The sequence below is a fragment of the Pocillopora verrucosa genome, chromosome 5 (assembly GCF_036669915.1).
Source record: "Pocillopora verrucosa isolate sample1 chromosome 5, ASM3666991v2, whole genome shotgun sequence".
Lineage (NCBI taxonomy): Eukaryota > Metazoa > Cnidaria > Anthozoa > Scleractinia > Pocilloporidae > Pocillopora > Pocillopora verrucosa.
The window spans coordinates 20,676,301-20,683,053 of NC_089316.1; the positions used below are offsets into that span (position 1 = coordinate 20,676,301).

The 6,753-nt window shown below is 38.2% G+C and overlaps 1 pseudogene; it reads right to left on the minus strand.

Moving 5' to 3' along the window:
- LOC136280976 (uncharacterized) overlaps nucleotides 1-6,753 on the minus strand; it is an 8,222-nt pseudogene continuing 1,469 nt past the window's right edge.

The following is a 6,753-nucleotide window of genomic DNA, read 5'->3' on the forward strand; positions in this document are numbered from 1 at the left end:
TTAATCATTACCCGTCGTTAACTCATTTCTAGGCACGCGACTCAGCAGTAAGTCAAAGATATCTGAGTCCGATGATAATGCATGATGTAAAGAGTCATTTCCATTGTTATCTTTAGCCGAAGGATTGGCTCCCCTCTCAAGAAGACACTTTACACCCTGCAGCTTTCCATAAAGAACAGCTATGATAAGAGGTGTTTCACCATCAGCTGTTTTTGACTCAATGTCCGGCAGGTGAGTAAGGATAAGATCAATGGTATCAGGGTCACCGCCTTGTGCAGCAAAATGTAATACATTCCATCTATTGCTACCAACAGAGGTTACAGTTGCCCCCTTCTCAAGAAACCATTTCACTACATGTAATTTGCCACAGAAAGCCGCCAACATAAGTGGCGTAAGACCTTCGCCTGTTTTTGACTCAATGTTGGGCAGGTGAGTATGGATTAGAGATATAATATCAGTGTCTCCGCCCATTGCGGCATGATGTAACGTGTTCCATCCACTGATGCTTTCACAGGTTACAGTCACCCCCTTCTCAAGAAACCATTTCACTGCATGTAATTTACCACACAAAGCCGCCACCATTAGTGGCGTGGAACCCTCGTCTATTTTTGACTCAATGTTGGGCAGGTGAGTATGGATTAGAGATATAATATCAGTGTCTCCGCCCTGTGCGGCACGATGTAACGTGTTCCAACCTCTTTTGTCTTCACAGGCTACAGTTGCCCCCTTCTCAAGAAACCATTTCACTGCATGTAATTTGCCACAAAAAGCCGCCAACATTAGTGGCGTAAGACCTTCCCCTGTTTTTGACTCAATGTTGGGCAGGTGAGTATGGATTAGAGATATAATATCAGTGTCTCCGCCCTGTGCGGCACGATGTAACGTGTTCCCACCTCTTTTGTCTTCACAGGCTACTGTTGCCCCCTTCTCAAGAAACCATTTCACTGCATGTAATTTGCCACAAAAAGTCGCCACCATTAGTGGCGTAAGACCTTCGCCTGTTTTTGACTCAATGTTGGGCAGGTGAGTATGGATTAGAGATATAATATCAGTGTCTCCGCCCTTTGCGGCATAACGTAACGTGTTCTGTCCTCTGTTGCATTCGCAGGTTACAGTTGCCCCCTCCTCAAGAAACCATTTCACTGCATGTAATTTGCCAGTGAAAGCCGCCACCATTAGTGGCGTGTAACCCTCACCTGTCTTTGACTCAATGTTGGGAAGGTGAGTATGGATTAGAGATATAATATCAGTGTCTCCGCCCTGAGCGGCAAGATGTAACGTGTTCCATCCTCTGTTGTCCATCAGGGACGGGTCTGCTCCCCTTTTCATTATACTCTTCACCGCTTTAACGTTGCCATTCAAAGCAGCATTCATTAGCAGCGTTCTGCCCTTTGCGTCCCTGGAGTCAACGCTAGCAAACGTGTCACCTAAAATAAAAAAATTTGAAACGAAATTAGGAAAGGCAACATAATGCAAGAAGGGTGTAGAGAGGGGAGAGTTGGGACGGAACTTGTAACTTTGAGGGGAAATTTAAGACAAGTAAACTTTTCAGTTATCGAACTGTTTTCAATGTGGGCCTTGTTAAAACATTAATTTCGTATTTAGTTGAATTGTATAATCGACAAATCGAGATTAGTTTCTTACACCCGTCTTGATCTTATGTTAGAGACTTTTCACAGTAATTCGCTGTATTGTTGTCTAAACGTGCAGTCGAAGCTTGGTCGACATTAATTGGTTTAATTGTGTCAAGTTTTGGTTGTGATTGAAAATGCCCGTGAGCTGTTAATTTGGTATTCAGTCAAGTTGTTCTGTTTACTATCACCACTAATAATCCAAAATAGTCCTAACTGCTCGTTAACAACACAGCTAAAGTGAAGCCTTGACTCGGTTTGTTTTCAGTTGCTCCACGTGTTACAGACAGGATATGAAAGTTATGCTACAGAAAAGGATTACTTCATTGCCTTAACGTTTTGGAAAACTTCCATAGTTCAATCAAATTGTCCTATGACATCTGAATCACTAATTTGCAGTGTTCACCAGCCAGCCCTATTCTTTTTACTAGAGTTTATTGACGATTATAATTAAATGACATGCATTGTAAAGTTTACTCACCTTGAACAGACTTTGTTGGTTCATTTCCATCAGTTCTTTTTCTCTTTAAAGAGGTGTTTGGAGCTTCTTCTATGGAGAAAGTAGAGAAATACCACATTATGGAATGCTACCTGGTTTGGAAAACCTGCAAATAGACTTCCATTTAAAAGACAAGAAAAAAGGAGAAATAATGGATGTCTTAATATTCGTTGTCCTCTCTCACCTCCACATTCTTGCAATGTTACTACCCTTAAGATCAATATTTCCCCCTTTTTGAAACAAGAGGCTTCAAATGACAATGTAATGAGAAATTATATGTTGATCAATTTTGGGTATTAAAGGGATTAAACCAAAGCAACAAAATAGGAATGTTACATAAAATAGAAGGAAAAAGTCTAATATCCCTGAGTTCCAGTCCCTCCCCATAGTCCTTTCTTGTTGTTTTATCCAGGACGTTCTCCCCAACCCCCCTTCCCCCTTATATTTCATATTGGTTGAAACACATACATTGCTGATAGGCACGTGGTATATATCTTCTACAGCTGTACCTGCTGCTGTCCAAACTTCTTTTGTATTTCTCTGTGCTTGTTCTGCTGAATCATATGCAGCTGTACCTGCAACAACGTGTTTAGGTTAAAAAGACCTATTTTTGGAGGGGGAGGCAGTAAAGATATTAGGAAGAGACTGCAGAAGGCACGAGGTGCATTCTGGAGGCTATGGAAGGTATGGTCAGCCAGAGGAATAGGAAGGAGAGCCAAAATACGCCTAAGACCGATACTGAGGATTAGATGGCAGCTAAGAATGACAAACAGGAGAGTGGTTGAAATGGCAGGGACGGATGAAATTAGTTGCCAGGTGCAAAGAAGAAGGTGGAACTGGTTAGGAAACATACTCAGGAGAGAGGGCGTGAACGACTGTTTTGCAGCATTGGGCGGACACCAGAAGGTGAAACGGCGGAAGGAAGACCAAAGACCACTTGGAGAAGGGCTGTCAAAAGAAAGAGAGGCAAAGCAGGGTGTAAGAGCTGGAATGTGGCCAAGGCAGTGGCATGTGACTGGGGGGGTTGGGCAGAAAATGTGACCATCTTACGCGTTTACTGGTACAACGAGCAATGATAATGATGATGATGAACATAAACCAAGAAGTTACAAGTTCAAAAGCCACACAAAACTCACAACCCTGAATGCATATGCTCATGACGCTCATAGATATGACCTGGTAATTTTATGCTTGCATTCTTCCAACAATATTTCATCATAGTACCCAAATCTCACGAATATCAAAAAAAATACAAATTATGCAGTCATTAAATGAACCAAACACAGGAAAGACTCAAATGTTAAACATATTTACTATATCAGTCCTGAGTGGAGGTGAGAGAATATTTTGCCTTCTTTCAGCTTCATTGAAAAAGTCAGAAGAGTGAGAAGTGTTGTGGAAGAAAGAGTTAGGCAAGCACAAACATATTGATATTGTTTGATCCAATTGCTAAATGACAAATAACCCGACATGAATACTGCAGGTAAATTAAGCTCTTCTTTGATTACCAATTATATTATTTTTGGTGACAACTAACTCATAACCTTCTTCATTATTTCAAGGCTTTATCTAGACTTAATCTCTTTCTGGAATTCACTCAAATAGTGCTTTGATTAATAAGTGATGGGATAATAAAGTTCTACAGGTATTTCCATGCATTTCCCTATAAGTTGAAAGTAAAGCAGAAACAGCTACAGTTCAAGTTCTACATACACTAAATAGCTTCATCCCAATCAGTAATTACACATAGGTCTTTGCTTTACCAAATGTAATAGTTTTAGAAACATACCATTTTTTTTAGCTAAATCACATAATTGACAAATCAATTAGTTTGTTACACCTGTGTTGGTCTTATGTTAGAGACTTTTCACTGTGACTGATAATAATCCACTGCATTGTTGTCTAAACTTGTGGTCAAAGCTTAGCCACTATTGATTGTGTCAATTGTGTCAAGTTTTAGTTCTGATTGAAAATGCCTGTTAGCCGTCACGTTGGTATTCAGTCAAGTTTTTCTGTTTGCTATCATGATTCGTAAATAAATAAAAAATAGTCCCAACTGCTTGCTAACAACACAGCTAAAACAAAGCCTCGACTTGGTTTGTTTTCAGTTGCTCTAAGTGTTACAGACGGGATATGAAAGTTATACTACAAAAAAGAATTTCTACATTGCCTTGGCATTTTGGAAAACTTCCATAGTTTAATCATGTTCTATGACATCTGAATCACTAATTTGCAGTGTTCACCAACCAACCCTATTCTTTGTATCATGAAATGACATGCATTGTAAAGTTTACTCACCTTGAACAGACTTTATTTGTTCATTCCCATCAGTTCTTTTTCTCTTTAAAGAGGTGTTTGGAGCTCTCTCTGTAGAGAAAGGAGAGAAATATAACATTATGGAATGCTACCCTGTTTGGAAACCTGCAAATAGACTACTATTTAGAAGACAAGAAAAAGTAAACATGATGGATGTCTAAACATTTTACCCTTAAAATCAATATTGCCCCCTTTTTGCAAGAAGAGGCTTTATGTGACAGTGTTATGAGAAATTACACATTGATCAATTTTGGATATTAAAGGAATTAGACCAAAGCAACAAAATAGGAATGTTACACAAAATAAAAGGAAAAAGTCTAATATCCCTGAGGAGTCCCAGTCCCTCCCCTACTGTCCTTCCTTGTTGTTTTATCCAGGACATCTCCCTAACCCCCATTCCCCCTCTATATTTCATATCGGTTGAAATACATAAATTGCTGAAGAGTTTCTGTTAACAAGACTTATTCTAATACTCCAACATGAACCAAGCAGTTACATGTTCAAAAGCCAAACAAAATTCACAACCCTGAATGCACAAATTATTATTATTAGATAATTAGAAGCACACTCATTGGCATTTAAGTTCATATACACGTGCATGTTTGCCGCTTATAGATATGGCCTAGTAATTTATGCCTGCATACTTCCAACAGTATTTTATTAAAGTCTCTGAATCTAATGAATATGAAAAAATACAAATTATGCAGCCATTAAATGAACCAAACACAAGTAAGACTCAAATCTTAGAGCATGGGCACTCGTTGGTCATAGTATTCAACTGGAAGATGCGGATTAGAAGAGCTCTTCTGTGGCATACTTGATTCACTGATTTGTTCCTTACAATGCTCCTGATAATTGCAGTCTTACTTTAGTATTCCTAAATGTAACATGCTAAGTAAAGTTTACTTACCTGGCACACACTCTTCTTTCTTATTTTTTTAATAAATTCTACTTAGCTGTTTAGTTTATTTGAAGAAAATTAAAGAAACTAAACAAATTATTAATTCAAGTTTCTGTTCTGAATTAGACTGAACTTATCAATTGTTAATCAGAAATTATCTGCTGATTCAAGAAAAACCTTCAACAATATTTAAACATTCAATGTTATGTAGAATTTTACAACTCTACTTTCTGACTGTCAGAGATCTTTTGTACAGTTCAAACAATATCATGCAGGCTTATTTTTTAGAAAAGAACCAAATTAGGATATAACCTGCAATTTTAAATGTTCATTCACTCACCTGGTACAGACTCACTTTGTTCCCTTCCATCTCTTTTCCCAACTTTTAGGCCATTATGTAAAAGATTGCCTACCAAAAGTGAAGAGCAATATTTATCAGATAAGCTGACATCTTAGCTAGCCTACATATAATTGGCTGCCAATCATTTTAAAGCTTCAACATCTTACCCCTTCTAGGCAACCCATGGGCAAATGGCAGTGAGGTTACCCAAGGTGTTGCCTGTGGGAGGGATGTTGAAGCTTTGAACTGATGGTGCAAAACAATTTGCAAAATTTTAGATGACACAATTCTACTTTCATCACAAAATTGTTAAATTGATGTGTATGCTGTAAAAATACTCATGAAAATATTAATTTTTATAAATAATTTGAATTTTTTTAGACCTGTGTCCTTCCCAGCAAATATTACTCATTGCTCATAGATTTTACAATTATCATCCAAAATTTACCTTTTGCTGTCAAAACCTCCTTCCTTTGTGTTTGTTCTTTATTGTTTGAACTACAAGGAACCTTTCCTGGAAATAAAAGAAATAAATAAAGCCAATTTAATTTCAGGATGCTATATTTCCTCCTATAAGTGCCTGCAAGGGGGGGAGGGGGGGGCAACTTCCTGGATGGAAGGTGCTTAGTGGCATGAAATTTAACAGAACAGATTAGACACCTAACAGAACTCTTCAATCGCATGGAGATTAAAATAACTGAATGGAAAAGAAACTATTCTCCTGCACTGATTCCACTATAGGTAAAGTCCAAAAAGTTACAATTAAATGAAGCGGCAATAGAAACAGGTTTTCATTGTATCCCTACTATTTTAACAAAATGAGGGAGGAGGGGGGAGGCAGTTATTCGAGGGGGTGCTTTTTGGAAATTACAGTCTAAGTGGTGAATGCTTATTTGGGGGGGGGGGGCACTTATTTGAACATGGGCTCTTATTGGAGGAAATACAATTAGTAATCTTGTAAAAAAATGTCTTAAATAAGTGATCTCTCTCTTGATTATTTTTCAAAAATGACAGTAAGGGCATTAATAAGTAGCAACCTTCAGTGACCAATAACAAGAATTGGAGA